The sequence below is a fragment of the Pseudopipra pipra genome, chromosome 5 (assembly GCF_036250125.1).
Source record: "Pseudopipra pipra isolate bDixPip1 chromosome 5, bDixPip1.hap1, whole genome shotgun sequence".
Classification (NCBI taxonomy): Eukaryota; Metazoa; Chordata; class Aves; order Passeriformes; family Pipridae; genus Pseudopipra; species Pseudopipra pipra.
Window position 1 is genome coordinate 23,399,577 of NC_087553.1, and position 16,901 is coordinate 23,416,477.

A 16,901-nucleotide genomic window follows, 5' to 3' on the forward strand; every position below is an offset into this window, starting at 1 on the left:
TCCCACTTGTGATTCCTGCCTTAGGAGTAAACTTTGTTGCAGATTGAACTATATTTGATATCTACCCATGAAAGATATATGAGAAATGGCAGGTAGTCAGCCACAAGCACAAACATTTCTTTCTGTTCCATGACTCTCCTTCTGAGCAGAGTCCATTTGGTACCAGGTGGCGAAGTGGGGCTCAGAGCCAGCCTCTGGGCTACAAAGACAAATTCCACAGCTATGTAGCAAACTGCTGGCATGTCTTTCTTACATGCATTGGCAAAAGGCTTCCAAACCAGGAGAGGAGGTCTGGCATGCCTGTCAAAAACTGACATTGGTGACACTGAGTTGTTAATGCCCAACTTGACATGACTGTAAGAGGAAGGAATGAGGTTTCATGAAATGCAGAAGAAAGCACAGGAAAAGCCCTTTGAAGGCACTTTGATTGCTCTCCTCCCTCCCAAGAAAGAAACACTCGAGAGCACTCATCATTTTGGGGGATTTGGAGCTGATGAAAAGCACAGTGGCAGGGAGCACAGACAGCGCTCGCAGGCATCTGCCTTTACCCACCTGTGCTGACGTGCCCAAAAGAAGGACTGGTCCTTCAAAAGAGCTCATTATCCCTCTTGGGGAATTTCTCTATAGATAGCACCTTACAAAAATGAGGCCATCTCTTCACATGCCTCAGTACACAGGTTACAGTGTGTAGGGTTAAAACAGCAAATGTAGCCACTGTGCACAAGGCATGGTCATTCTGGGGCTTGAGCTGGTTCTGCTCTTACAGCTCTGACCCTGCACAGCAGCAGGAGATGCTGTGCCAGTGGCAGTACTTTTTGACCCAGGTGGATAATTTTAAGACCGAAGAGTCTGAAGTCCTCATTAGGGACATGTCCACTACAAGGTGAAGCTTAGTGGGGCAGCAAATGGGGTCTGTGGAGGTGAGCCTGGGACAATAGCAGAGATCCCATGGGAACAATGAACCATCAGAAATCTTGCCACCTTCCCATCCAAATGCAATATACCTGCTTTGATGTGGTCTTCTTCAATGCAAACGTGCAGCAGTGCATATGTTAAAAAAGCCAAACAAAACCCTAGCAACATAACCAGTGTGTTGCATACATAATTCTCTCCCTGGGGAGAGGATAAAAGAACAAACCACATGTGACTGATATCAAGCCCCATCACTTAATATGCCACTGGAAATCATTCAGATATTGTGCTGAAGAAGCCTGTAAAAGAACTGGTGCAAAATAGAAATTGATCTTATAGTTATGAAAGAATATCTGCCCTGCCTACAAGGTAGAACCATTATACCAGCTCTTCTCACATTATTATTAATAATCATGTTTATTACTGCTGTTGCCAAGGATCAGATTATAAAGAGAGTTGCAGTAAAAATGGTACAAACAGTGCCTTACAGACCACTGCTGCCTTGATGAACATGAAGGAAGAGGTTTATCACAATACATTAGCAGTGACCAAAGCTACAGCAACAAGATGGCCTGAACATACCAGTTCTGGAGAGATTAATTTGGTCAGGAGATGGTTGATACAAAGAAAAAGAAATGCAGACATAGACGGGAGAAATAAGAGGGAGAAGCCAGTATGGGGTAGCACTGAGGAGGAGATGATGACATAGAGAAAGAGTGGTATAGAAAATAGCCAGTGAGCATCAGGGAGATTAATTCCATCCAAGCTAACACCAGGCTCCTGTTCTGCCTTTTTCAGCTCTTCTCACTTACTCCTTGCAGCCATCCCTGACAATCACCCTGCAAAGGAGAGGGGGTTGATGACAGAAGAATCATGGAATCATTAAAGTTGGAAAAGACCTCCAAGATTATTGAGTCCAGCTTTTGATCCATCATCACAATGCCAACTAAACCATAGCACTAAGTGCCATATCCAGTCTTTTCTTGAACACTTTCAGGGGTGGTGACTTCACCACTTCCCTGGGCAGCCCGTTCCGATGCTTAACCACCCTTTCAGTGCAAAGGCAACACACATGCTGCTGTAGGTGCTCAGGTCCCTCCTGTGGAGCCCCAGCAGTGTGGGAGTGCAGAAGAGCCCCATCACATCCTGGCATTGCCTGCATGGTCCCCTGCAGCACTCTGCTGCAGCAGCCAACGGGGCCCACGCTGCGTTATGGCCGGACTCTGTGCTGCTGTCAGCCTTGATCCACTTTGCATTTTTCCTTGGAGGCGGCAGCCTCCTCTCCTTCCCACCCCGCTCGATACTTCTGCTGCGTGCTGCTAAGTAGCTGATAGACTCTGCCTCAGAGCTGGCTATAGCTGTTCCATGGACGTGGGTGGAGATGCAGTGGTAGCAAAACCTTTTATTAAGATTATATGAAGATTTCCATTTATAAACACCCTTTTTTTACAGGGTTGTAATTTTCAAAAATATCCTTGCTATGGCTTGAAATTTCCCATGCTTTGTCACAGGCGGAGAGTGAGATTGTCTGGGAAAATTGGGCAAAGGCTCTTGAATGCGTTTTGGTGCAAACACAAATCCAGCACATTTGAGTTTTACAAGCTGAAATATTGCGGGTGGCTGGATTTCAGAGACTGCTAGACATCTGTCCAAGTCACAAATGAAAAACCTCAACACAGCAATAATAAAAATCATTCAAAAAATCCTTTTTTTGCAGGCATCCAGTACAGACGTCTCCCACGGTAAACAATTGGCTCTGTTTTCTAGACTTTGCCGGAATCAAACCTGAGCTGAATTTCTTCTGAAAATAGTACTAAACACAAAAATGTATTAAGCTTATCTAAATAATCTAAAGCTGTGGATAACTGTGCTCCTCTTAATGTTCTATTTCTCTCATTTCCCATCAGTGCTAGCATTCTGGAATTGAAAACAGTTTTATAAATGCACGTGTACCAACTGCATGTTACGATTTAATTTATTTGTCAGTGAAATAATTTGGTTTTTGTAAATGATATTATCCTTTGTGATTCAGTTAATGAGTAAAGCATTGACAACATCTCTGATTCCTCAGCAGAGAGGTCAGAAACTGTTTCTACAGTTGTTAGAGTGACTAGTGTCACTCTAGGTGGGAAAAACATATGAACTTTCTGGCATACAACCTCTGTTGCAGAGTTTTCAAGGTATATTTGCTGAGTTAGTAAAAGCTACTGCCTTTGCCTTGCAAGAAGAGACAGAACTAGATTTTAAATGAGCTGGAAACCAGAAAAAGAATTGAGAAAAGGGCTTGTAAATAGTTGTGCTCAGATGTCGTAGCATGATGTTGGCTTTCAAACTCCAAGAACACAGCTTAAGTGCTGAAGCTACTGTGGTGGATGTTGGAGAAATGAAGGCAGAAGTTGATAAGGACATGGAGAAAAGTCCAGGCAAAACAGAAAGGGCAAGCGGAAGAAATCAAGATATTACCGTGGATTAAAAAAAAAATCTGTCAATTTGTAGCAAGAACATTTATGTGTGTGTGTGTAACGAGTCAAATGTGACACTACAACTGTGAGCCGAGTGACAGGGAGGGTGATGCAATTATCTGCAGTGAGAGAGAAGTGATGTGCATAAGGTGTGGGAGGAGAGGAGATGCTCCATATCTACCACAGGCAATACCAATCCACAGCTGCCCATCCAGATGTTAGAGGAAGGGAGATACCAATGTAAGCCTGGAGGGAAGGGGGTGGATGGGATGGAGGGAGTATTTAAGAGCTGTTGCATCTCTTTTCATTTTTTTTTTCCCTATCACAGCAACAATATTGTAACTAGGACAGGTTTTGCATATAGGGTTACAGCATCAAACTCTCAGAAATCAGAGCATGTAAACAACATCCTAGCTGGATGAGGACCTAAGGACTGAACCATCTCAAACTTGGACTCAAAGACCTAAAGCTCAGATGGATTAATCTCTCCTCAGAAGTATACAGAGGAAAACCACGGGCTAGAATATTTGTGACTTAGTCCATCCTATTGGGTTGCATTTTTCTGCTCTGTGTTGCTTATCTCTGAGTGTGCATCAGAGGACAGAGTCAGGCTCACCTTGTACAGTAGGTCATGTTTTGGGTCAGTAACAAGACTGTAACTCTAGTGGTCATTGGAATTAACTGTGCACAGGCACAGATTTAACTGGCAAGAAAAGAGGATGAAATAGCCCTCCTTACATGGTGAAAAGTGTCCTGTGCAGTCTGGGACAGAGCCACAAGCGGTGCATGCCTTGGTTCAGATACAAGCTGACCCTCTAGCTCAGTGGGAACTTGGGCTTGGCAATTCCCAAACTCCAGATCTTGAATCTTGTAATTGTAATGCTGTGTTCACAAGGTTTTTTGAATGCAATTTCCTTAGTCACTTTTAAATTATGAAGGAGGAGGAAAGGCACTTCAAATCTTTCATCTCCAACTCCACAGTGCATTTGTCTCTGACATATCCAGCTGGATCTATAGGGAGACGCTGTCCTTGGTTAAACTAGTGTAAATCTAGTGTGACTCTGAGCTGCTCCTTCAGCAGTTATGGCCACAAACAAGAGAGAAATTAGGCTTGCAGCTGTTAATTAGCTTATGAAGTATGTGGTGTGCTTTAGGGTCCTTCAGGATGCAAAGCACTATGTAGCAGTTTTTATTAGTTATTAATAATAAAAATACCCGAGAACCCCGGGGAAATAATGAAATAATCCAAAGAATGGAACAAGTCAATGACAGAGGCAGCTTTCAATCCATCCTCCCTCTTCTGTGCCACTTAGGCTCTCCTCCCCCTTCTCCTCCAAGGCTCAGACACATGCAGGAAGGGAGAGCCCCCCATCACACGTGTTTAGCAAGTTGGCAGTCTCAGCAAGTCTCCTGTATTCTCCCACACGATATCGTCAGCCTGCAGTAGGAATTGTGAAATCTGTAACAAAATTGACATCCAGCAGTAGAAATTTTGGGGAATAGCAGGGTGTGGGATATCCTCAGCTCTCATGGAAAATTGCAACCCTGCCCCCACTGGTCCTGAGCACCTTTCATTTTATTGCCCTCCCTTCCTCTGGGAAAAGGACTGGGGAGGTGGGCACTGCTTGCTCTCTTTCAAGATTTCTAGGTGAGAGCTGGGGGTCCTGCTGTTGCCTGAGTTGGAGTGAGTGGCTCCACTGGGGATTCACAACCTGTTTTGGCTATTCCAGCCCAGGAGATGGGTATGGAGTCTATTTTAGGTGAGGAAATAGAACAAGGGAAGGGCTGGGTTTTCTCTAGCACTTTTTTACCCCAGGGAACCCAAAGCCCTTCATGCAACACTGAGAAAGATCCCCCAGCGAGGTGACTCCACAGATGAGTGTGGCAGCCATTACATGCTCACTGAGCTCTCACTTGCCCGCCCTCGGAGAACAGAGGCGGCTTTGCCCAGGCAGGGAGTATTGGTTATCCCTTACTCTGTTCAGAGAATGCTCTGGGATTTTTGCTATCCCTTCAGGCAGCCCACCAGAGATGGCCAGGAGGGAACTGGGGGTAGGATTTCCTTGGCAGAAAGCCCTGCTGACTGCAGCACTTCAGGTTGAGCTGCAACGTGCTGGGCCATGCACTCACAGAGCTTCTCTGTGCTGTGTCCTTTGTGCCCTGAAACGCACCACTTACAAATCAGAAAATTAAAGCCACAAGGAAGAGGTCAGGCCTTTCCAATTTTGCAATATCCTCTGGCAGCCACTATATCTTGCCCTGCAGCACTGGTGGTTCGTGAGAAGCTCAATCCAGAGCAGATTCCTCACTGTGCTCTGGGGAACACCCTGGGATGAGGGGAATGTGAGTATCCTGAAGCTCTGTAGGATGTTAACCCCTGGTAAATCCACTCCTGACCTGGACCTCACTCACAACACTATCCAAAGCCTCCCAAATGTTCCTAAAGCGATAAAGAATAAAAAACTGGAGGGAAGATGGGGCTGATGTACAGCAAGCCCCTTCCTACAGACAGCTGAGGAGTAAGCCACTGGTCTCCAGCTGTCCCAGAAAGGGGAGTTCCCTACTTTGGCAGTGTCTCCAGGGTGGAGACAGCCTCCATTGCCACCCTTCCCAATCAGCCTGAATTCTGAATTCAAACATGAATTAATATTGTTTCTTACATTTCCCAGCTATGCTAGGATTTGGGATTTGAAGAGTTGTCTGGATTACATGTATGGATTCCAAAACATTATAGGCTCATATCTCCCTCATGTTTTGGTGCAATTGCTGGCAAGGCAAATACCCAGAGTAACAACTGGACTGATCTGTGAAAGTTGTAGGAAAGCATTACCCTCTGTGCTAAAAGAGCCAGGATACAGAGTTTGCTTTGTTACACAGATCATGCTTGTTTTGTACTTGGGTTGCTGGAATTCAGAAAATGTTGGTAAACACAGCCTATATCCCACAGGGCTGCACATGGTAGCTGGCCCACATGAGTATGATCAAATTGTGTTAGCACAGCTATGCTGTGACTCCCAATGTCTCCAAACGAGCTGCTGCTGCTTTTCTAACTTGCTGCTTTACTCATAATCCATATCAAACACTAGGTGTTAAAGTAGATATTGCACAGATTTGATTTTAGGTCCCTTTTTATGCAGCTGAGCAAAAAACAAATGCCAAGCCTTGCTAATGCTGTTAGCTTTTAGAGGCAGCTATTAGAACGTTAATAATTTTATTATTGTTATTTCCTCAGGGTTGCAAGTACCTCAGTGATTTACAAGGAAACAAAGTCACTTGGCCCTCTCTTGAAGCTCTTACAACAAAAGTTAGACTTAAGCACAGCACTGGGCTTATTTAACAAGGAAACAGTACCAGCAGGGTGTTTGGAAAAGGGAAGTTTATAGCAGCACAGGATCATGAGACATTTATGGTTGTGTGCACGAGTGTAGCCTGTTAGTTTATGCTGGCTTTTAAAAAGAGAAGCATAGAGGGGAAAGGTGTGCTAGATTTAGGAACAAAACCTGCAAGAAAAATGAGAGGAGGTCAGTGATGGAGGGATGATTTGGAAAGTGGAGATTGAAGAGGAGGCTGCAAAGGAGGTGTGAAACTACCTGTGGCACAGCCAGAGAAGGCATACGGGGGAGCAGGTACTGCTGCTCAGTCATAATAACCCCTTTGAAGCTTGACTGCAAGTCGTGCTTCTCCACCAATATTTTTTCATCCATTGAGTACACTAATTTATTACAGAAGAGTCTGTAGGTGTGAGCTATGTGCTAAGGCTAATCTCTGAAGCATTTTCAGCTACTCTACACATTACATCACTCTTGCATCGCAGGGAGGAGGCAATTCATACTGGGATAAAATTTACTCACAATATTAGACTGGGGAATATTATTTCTAAAGTAATCTCATCCAGTTACATTCAGTTAGAAATGTGAAAGGCTGTTTCAGGGTTTTGAATCATGCCCAAGCAGGTACCAAGTCACCTTTGTGGTCTGGATTGTATTACCCAGACACAAGCCCATGAGAGCTTCTTACATCAGACTGTACCTCTGTACCTCCCCACCTACACCACACAAGGAGTAATGTACATCTCAGAACTGAGACTTCCGTGCTTGAAAGTCTATAAACAAGAGCTTGCCTCCTAAAGACTAGCAAAACCCAAATCCCTTCCATATTTGCCCACTTTTCCTTGGAAAAAATTGCCAGTTCTCCACTGGAATCACCTCCTCAGTTTCTAATTTACTGCTGTAGCTGCAGTAGTCTGTGAAGTAACAACATAAGTTGTGCTGCATCCTAGATCTTAACCTCATTCTCTTACCTTTGAACTCAGCTGCCAGACAAGAAATGTGCCAAGATCAAAGAAAGGCAGCATCTCAGTCTCACTGTGTGTTTGTCTCTCCATGAGTAAATCTCTTCTCTTTTTGTCTGTGCCACAGCCACTGCTGAAAGTCATTCTTGAAGCTGGTCAGCATTTTTCAATGAAAATTTCTCAGAGAGATACAGTGTCTTTGACCTGATCATCTGAAGCCCAGGGGAATAAAGTGAATACCTGAGCTATTTGCTTACTGACAATTTCAGTGCATCTAACTCATGGTTTTGGTATTTAAAAAAAAAGGCTTTAAAAACCATCTTTGTTCCACCCCAGTGTAGAACAGGAAGCTTTGTAAATCCAGAGTTTTGTGGGATAGGAAAGTACTTCTCCATTTTTTTCCAGCCTGCTCTCTGCGTCTACTTGACTTCATGTCAGCTACCATGCACCTTACTTAGCATATGTTTGCAGCTTCTCTTTGGGTCCTGCTGGGACAGCTGTGGCTGGCCAGAAGGCTGGCCAGCTATTCCCTGGGGAACAAGAGCTTCCCTGGGGAACAGCTTGTCCATTTAGCTCTACTCACAGTTGTCACCTCTCAGTCCATCAATCTGTTTCTTCAGAACTTACCTCTGAGATCCATTGTGCACCAAGACCTCTTGATCAGCACAGCCTTGGAGGGCTGTGGCCTTGGTTTTGCTAAGCCAATATTAGAGTCATGTCAACCTCAAACATGGAATTCAGTCTCTGCATTAGTCCCTGGTCCAAACTGTCTCTCCTGGAGACCCTTTTAGTGAACACCTAAATGAGTTTTGGCCAAGCTAGAACCAAAAGTGTGCAAGTTTTCCACTTGTTTCCTCTCTGACCTGACATAACAACCGGATTGTGCAAGTGTCTCTTCAGGGCTGCCCTCCACTCCTATTGAAGGGCTCATCTTTTCCTGTAGTGCACTTCATGGTGTGCTGTGGAGCAGAGGCGATTAATACATTAGAGCAAGAATGAATAATTTTGCTTAACAGTGGGATCCTGTAACAACCCCGTCACTTGGAGATTCCCCTGCAGGTTGGGAGGGGAAGAGAGAGCATTTCTTGACTAGCTGGAAGCCTACAGAATACCTGTGGAGACTGGCAGGGAAAGCGAGTGAGCTGGGACTGGATGCCTTCCAAGCATCAGAGCAAAACTGAGTCTCTCAGTGGAGGATGCTAAATTTTGACAACGGGAAAGAAACAGATAGACAAGGGGTGAGTGGGAGGGGAAAGCCTTTCCCTGATAATGCTGTCTGCTCGTAGTGTTAAACATTATTATGTATTTCCACATGCCACCATGTGTACACGGCATTTTACTGGCAGCTGAACAGGCAGAATTTTGTGCCCAGGATTTTATAATAAAAAGACCACAGCCTTTGGGACACTAGCAAGTGAGGATGCTCATCTCCTCAGAAGAGGGTCTAAGCAGCTATTAGGCAGCAGCTATGGGGCCTGGATCCTGCTTCTGGTGAGGTCTGCAGGAAAACAGTGGGGACAAGATTAGGCTTGAGACATTCAGGATGGAATGAGGGAAGGAAGTGCCTGAGAAAGGTCACAGGCTGTTATGGCCTGTTCATGTCTTGTTTGCTCCTGGCTTTAGCAGGGTATCTCTGAATCATTCCTTATTCTAAAGATATAATACAGTAAACAAATTTAATAGTCAGAAGGGTCAAAGCTTGCCAAGGGCATAGGAGAAATGGAAGTCACTTCTGCAGGAAGACTAACTGCAGTAAATGAGTCCTGAGGGCAGGCACGAGGGAGGTGAATAAGGTTGTGCGGTGGAAGGAGAGGAAAGGACAGCAGGCGAGGAGGAGCAAAGTCATTGCTGCAGGGTGATGGAGGGGAGTTGGAGAGGGGCAGATGTGCTGAGTTAGCACCAAGGAGGATGGGAGAGGAAGGAGGGAGCAAGCTCCAACAGAGCCACGTGAGGCCTTGAAGCTGAAATGAGGAACTGAACTTTGATGTAGAAGGAGACTACAGAATTCAGCATAGGGATTCAAGAAGAAGGAATGACACAAGTGGAACAGCAGGTAAGGGAAAGATAACGTAGCTGCTGCACACTGGGTGTTTTAGTGCAAGTTTTAGGACTCCTCTGTAGTCCTGCTGGGCCTCTCCAGCTCTAAGAATTGAGTGGGTTTGTGCTTTCATGATCTGGTCTAAATAGCTTGGTAAAGCATTTTCTCTATATCGCTTTCGCCTAATCAGTCAGCCGCACATTAGGAGTGTTAACTCGTAAGGGGAGGCAGTCACTGGGAAAGGGCTGTCTAAGAGGGGTAGGATGGGCCACCACAGCAGCGGAACAACACGTCCCTGAGGGACTGAGGATCTCCCATTGCGGCTCACAGCTCGTAGGGTACAGTGCATTTCCATAGAGAGGAAAGCAGTGGGATCACATCCTGACTTCCATGACTTTCCCAGAAGTGGATGAAGGGGATAATCCCAGCAGTAGAGCATTCCTCTGCAGGTTCCAAAGAAGATCTGTACCACTGTCTCTGTTGTTTATTGCATCTTCCCTTGGTCATGTCCTATCAAGGGTGGTTCCTGCAGGACAGAACTGCCAGAATAAACAAGGAACATGGCTTCTTTTGGGAGAATTTCCATCTCCCATCTCTGAAACCTCAAGTAGATCCTATGTAATTTTTTTAACAGCTCATCTCTCCTTTCACTCCTCAAGCAACAGTCTACATGTGAATTTCTTCTATTTTCTCTCCTTCCAAATCTTTCAGACTTCTTGCAGTCTTTAATTTATTTCTTCAACTCTGGTGACTATTCATGCTGCCTCTTCCTCTTTCTTTACCTTCCTTCCCACCTATTGGCATGCAGTTTCTCAGCTTCCGTTTCCTGATCTCTAGGACTCTTGTCCTAATGAGCCCAACTTTTCTCTCCCCACCCAGTGCTGCCTTGCTTAATTTGCAACAATCCCTGTTATCTCTTCATCTCAGGACTACACTAAACTTTTGAAGCCCTTCAAGCATTTTCCTCATCTGCCTATTAGTGCTCATCTGCAGTTTGACTGGCTCCCTCCTTTCATCTCTCAGTCCATTATGGCAATACCAGCAGTGCTGTGTTAATCTCCATTTCTGTCCAACACCGTCTGCATTAAAAACCAAACCCAAAAGTAAACAAAACCCATCACTTCAAGATCTTCTTCAGGATGACTTATCAAGTCTCTGATTTTCAATCATTTGGATTATACTTTCAGGAACAACAGTATGAATCCCTCCTCCATATACACCATGAGACTTAGGGCAGTTTATTAAGGATAGTCTTGTTCCTAATCCTTCTTTGTTTCTTAAGCTGTATTAGCCCTTACTCCCTGTTCCTCTGACACCGCTCCTTTCCCAGCACACCCATGTTCTCACCTCCTAGCCCTTTTCCAGACAGGTACAATATACTTTTTCATCTTTCAATCACAGATTTCCCTGATATATGTCATTTAGGCTCAACACCCCCCTTTCCTGAGCCTTTCTCATGCTTTTCTTCCTACTCTCCTTGCAGCCCTGGAAACATCTGACATAATTCAGTCACTCAAGAAAACAACTACTTCTCTTGACCCTGGAACCTCTCATCATTTAGGCCTTACTCCGTCTTTTTACTTTACTCCTGTTTCCAGTAATTCCATAGCTTCTGGTACTCTGCTCAGCTCTTTGAAAAGAAGCCATTATCTGCTGTGTCCTCAGGCTCCTCCATCGACACTGCTGTTCCACTTAACAAGCACCCAGAGCCTCCTTATTCTTCGTAGAGCACTTAAGAGAGTCGCTCCCTCCTATCTCTCCTACATGACTGTCCTCATCCATTTTCTCTGTAGGTTCATGCAGACCGTAGTGCAGAAATCTAATGATCTCCTTTCTGCTAATGATGTTGGTCCCATTTCCTTTTTACCTCGTGGCAGCCGTGTGAAATGGTTGCCCACTTCATCTGTCTCGAGGTATTCATTGTGATGAAGGTACTCTTGTTTCTTAGCAACTGCTCAACTTTCAAGTGGTTCTTCGGACAGGGATGCATCTTTTGTGCTGGGATCCCCTCCCAGGGATAAATGATCCTTTAACATTTTTTTTCTAATAAAAATTATAATCATACTTAACATTCATACTGCTTTTCACTCCTGGAGCTCAAAGCATTTTGCAATATCAGTAAGCATTGTTTTCTCCATTGTAGGGACAGAAAAGCTGAGTCACAGAGATATTAGGGCCAATATTTTCGTGTGTTCATTCATTTTATGCATCTTCATTTCTGGGAACCCAGTCTGAAATAACTTAACCTAATTGCTTTGCTGTAGGACTTGAAAGGGAGCAGTAGGTCTTGAGCACCTTTGAACAATACAGAATAGAACAGTAGGTGCAAAATATCTCAGCTGAGGCACAGAGAACTGAGTACCTATGAAAATGTAGTTGTATACCATCTGATCATGACCACAAAGAGCTCCATTACTTCTGACATCAGAGCCAGGGACCTCCATTCATAAGGATACTGCTGCTTCAGGGTCTTCTTTCTGCCTTAAGTGATGGAGAGATGTGATGGTGCAAAGCATCAGGGTATTTTAGAAGTTTCAGAGTAACTCTTCTGCTCGTACTCTGACATATCTCTTCAGTTGTTTTTTTTTCTGTGAGGAAGGGAGAAAACAACACTGCCCTAGAAGAACTGGTGGTCTAACAGCTAGGCTTAATATTGAAATGATGGAAACTGCTTCAAAATTCTTCTCATCCAGCAAAGACTTCACCCTGGATCTCTTGTATTCTAGATGAGTTAATTAATTATTTGATTTTTCTGACTGCCTCTTTTCTTTCTCTTCTTCTGACTAGTGATCTCAGATCTAAGCAACCTTTTCCCCTGAAACTAGAAAGTATTTTCCTGCCACTGTCAGCTTCAACCAACTGACAATCACAGAAAAAAATGTGTTTCAGTAAAAAAATTTCAGTGAGCTCCATCAGCCACTTAATTGTCAATAGTCCTCAAAAGCACACAACTTTTATAACTGCATTGGCTTGTCCCTGCTTACCTGCAGCCTCTCTTGCCTAAGAAACTTTCTAGATTTATGCCAGCTTTTCTCAGTTAACTCCTTCACAGGTAGAATAATTCCTCTTAATATAAAACACTTCAAATAATACATATCACTTTCCTGTCCCTCTTTGAAACCTGTTCTGCATACGTTATGTGATGATTGATGAAAAACTCAACATAAGTGCTCACAGCCCAGAAAGCCAAGGCCAGAATCCTAGGCTGTTTCAAAAGGAGTGTGGCCAGAAGGTCAAGGAAGGTGATTCTGCCCCTCTACTCTGCTCTTGTGAGACCCCCACCTTGAATACTGCATATGATTCTGGTGTCCATAACATAAGGAAGACACAGAACACACTGGAGAAAGTCCAGAGGATGGCCACAAAGTTGATTAAAGAACTGGAGCACCTCCCCTACAAAGACAGGCTGAGAAAGTTGGGGCTGTTCAGCCTGGAGAAGAGAAGGTTGCGAGGAGACCTCATAGCAACATTCCAGTATTTGAAGGTGGCCTACACGGAAGCCAGAGAGGGACTCTTCATCAGGGCCTATAGTGATAGGAAAAGAAGTAATGGGTACAAATTGAAAGAGAGGAAATTTAATTGTTTTTTAAAATTTTAGCCCTGTGTTTTTCCACTGTGAACCCAAACCAGTCTGCGTTCTTCTAGCACACAATACAAATGTTACAAAATATAAGACTGAAAAGTAATGTAAAACTGCAATTCCATGTGTGATGAACAGAAAGTCCTTATTTCTTTTGAAGAGCTTGGGAGATACCTACTCCCTCAAAACTGTTAACAGTCTCTCCTGAGTGTTTTCAAATAATTCTTGGAGAAAAATAATGGTTTCCCTTAATTTGTCTGTTGATTGACATTTTTTTTGACAGTACAAGGGCAATTCAACCTCTGACTTGTTTGCTAATCTGTTTCTACCAGCATTCCTTTAAGTATATGAGATGTGAATTTCAGTTATTTTCTGACTGGACACATACACTAAATAACTTTTATCCTATGCCATCAACCAGAAATGGAAAATGTTTTGGCTTCCAGTTCCCTCCCAAAAGAAAGAATATATCAAAAGTATGCCCAAAAAACCAGAGGCTTTTGCAGCTTTTGTTATTACATGTAAATTTTAAGTTTCCCTCAGACAAAAATTTCCGGTGACAATTTGGTAGTGGCTTTAACTCATTAATAGTAGTGTCTCATCAGAGCAAATACTTTTTGATTATAGAATCAACATTTGCTTTTTATGAACGTGTTCTCTTAAATGTTGCTGTTCGAGGGAAAATCCGTGCCAGTAAATATGTTGCTGGAACAGTCACAGAAGGCAGACAAATGGAGTGGGAGCACAATTGAAGCAAATTTGTTTAAAGTAAACTGAATGATCACACACAAATATTTTGTGTGATATTTACTAAAACCTATGTTCTTGCCCATCTGATGACAACTACGTTTTTTTTGCAAAGTAAGATACAACATCCTGACAACAGGCTCATCAGACCATAACCTGTCCCTTCAAATGGCAGGAGTTAACCAACAGTACGACATGTACCAAGCTGAGTTTTGATTAAAAGGGTAATCTTAGGGTTTATTCTAAAATTCAGGTCACATACACTTTTAACTCCAAGTGCGTGTATACACTCGGTCGAAGTTTGACTGCAACCGCAGAATCCCTCTTTGATGAAGAAAATGCAGAATCAATACTTAAAAATAGAGGGCATGAATAGCTCCCTTCTCTTGGTGGAAATATACCAGTTTCTCAATTATTGCTCTGTCCAAACGTTTCTTTTCTTGGCTGCTTCAGGAATACTACTATTGTAGCAGAGGATAGTCTTACAGGTGCTATTAAGGAGCACCACATTGCTATCCTGTTTATTGGACAGCAAGGGGCAAGTGTGGAGGAGTCCAGTGGTAGTTAAGATAGTTTAAGCTGTGTGAATTATGTACTGGCAGGACAGGGAAAGAGACACATTGCAGCAGCTCACACTGTCTCTGATTCACTCCGTTCAAGCTGTGAATGCCTTTTGCTGGCATTTTTATTAGTTACAGTTTTATTAGTTACAAAATTCCATCCAAGCCAGTGAAACAGCTCTTTTAGCTTGGTGGATGCAAAGGCTTTACTCTTGAGTGGGGAAGCCCTGGAATTAAATCCCAGATGTTGTGTGCACTGAAATGGCTGCAGTGCAAAATAATGGCTGCGGGTAAGTAAAGTTGGTATTGGAAACTTATGTTGCAAATGTCCGATGAACTGTTCAAAAGAGAGATGACAGAGATAACAGTGTTACCACATCTAGGTTTGGATATATCCTGCTACTGTACAGCATTATATGCCTAAAATATAGCTTATAATCCAGCTATAAAACTGATGAGCAGCCCTGGGAATCACATATATTTCAAAATGAAGAAACCATCAAGTGCTCGTCTACCATATTCAGTGCAGTGACACCCTGCGCCATGGTGGGTACTAGTGACAGAGAGCAAGAAAATCTAGGGCTATTTGCAAAGCCATATGACTGGGTTCCTCTAGCTGCACAGCATTAGATTTGGAATAAATATCTCTAACATAGCCCCATTTCCTAGCTGGCCTAGGAAGTCAGCTCCAGGCAAGTGGGATCAACGGCACGCTGATATGCATACGTGCAAGGAATTAATAGAGGTGACAATAAAGAAGAGATGCCTGTGACCAGTGTCTGTGACCAGTGCAGCCCCTGCTATGACAGAGGGGGAAGTTTCTGATCGTATAAGAGGCTCAAGCTGTTACCGGGGGTCTACACAAAACTGTTTGCAGCCCCATGTCTGGAGCATCAGTGTGCAGTACCACCCAGAGGGGCAGCCTCTCCCAGGAGCCTGGAGTTTGGAATGGTTCCTCTGGCTGCAGGTTTGACTACCCTGACCAGGATAGATCCAGTGGGACAGCCTAAAGTCTGTTTTGTGTGTTTGTCTAACGTGTCACAGTAGGAGATACTGCTTTATGAAATACTTACTGTTTCTAATTGCAACCCAGGGTTTTCCAGACCAGTGGCATTGGCTGACAGACATTCATGTGTTCTCAGATTGCCTTTCACTGTGTTTCTCATACTCTCATTTGTCCAATAGACCATTGAACTATTGAGCAGCTCTGGCTGACACAGTTTTGCAGCTCTGAGACCTACAACATATGATCTCAGCATATGGGGACTATGATCCCTTGTCACATTTAGGGAAAAAATCCGAAAACAGCTAAATTGGTTGGTGTTGCTGTTAAAACTTTCAGTCCACTTTGCACTGCATGATGAGAGTTGTATAATCCCTGAGCTGTTGTGCAATTTCCTGAATAAGGAGCTGAATAAATGGGATTTCAGAGTGGGTTTTTTTGTTCTGTTCTTCCTGACAGGGCATTGTACCTCTGTGCAGCAATTCAAATTCAGTAGCATCCACGCTGACCAGAGACAACTTCACTGGGTTTATACATCTGCCCCTGCTCCCAGTACTCTGGGAATGTGTTATGATGTGGTGATTTATCCAGCTTAACCCTTTACCAACAGTAAAGAGTAAGTTCCTGTTTCATGTACAGAAGCCTCTAAGAGGCAGCTTGCAAAAAGGAGTCCACTCATCCCCAGGACAGAGGGGAGCCCCATGTGCATTTGACTGCAGAGACTAGAAACAGGGTGCGTGGGATTTCACCAACTGGTGCAGAGGGGCATTGGAGATGTTCTCATGGGTTCACAGCCTTCAATTTGCACACAGTGATCTCCCAAGGAGCTTGATTCTGCAGATCACATTTTCCTATATCTCTTACTCTCTGGCTACTTTCTAGTTACTGTGATAAGGTAGATGAAAGACTGCTTTCTCTCATATGTACAACCTAGGAAAAGTCATAGGAGATCCTTCCTTTGGCTTTCTTACAAGTACGTGGCCCAAGCAGGGCCTACAACTTATGGAGATATAAGATCCAAGAGAAGCTATTTTCAGTTCTTGATCAGTATCCACTGAGGACTGCTGGAGTGAGGAGCTGGGATAAGTCTCAGAGGTGTGATACACACAGACAGAAGTATAAGTTTTTAAAAAAACAAATGTCTTTGGGAGTTTAGGCATAGCTGTTCTACAGTGATATACCATATTCATTCGAAGTTCTGCTGGGACAGGACATCCCTGAAACCTGGCCCCAACTGGGTAAAGCCCTGGGCAAACTGACCTGGCCTCACAGGTGACCCTGCTTTGAGCAGTAGCTTGGACTAGAGAA

The 16,901-nt window shown here is 43.8% G+C and overlaps 1 protein-coding gene across 1 annotated transcript in view; it reads right to left on the reverse strand.

The window, feature by feature from the left end:
- The window catches only part of CACNG2 (calcium voltage-gated channel auxiliary subunit gamma 2), a 53,632-nt gene that overhangs the window by 12,723 nt on the left and 24,008 nt on the right, over positions 1 to 16,901 (reverse strand). The window lies entirely within an intron of this gene.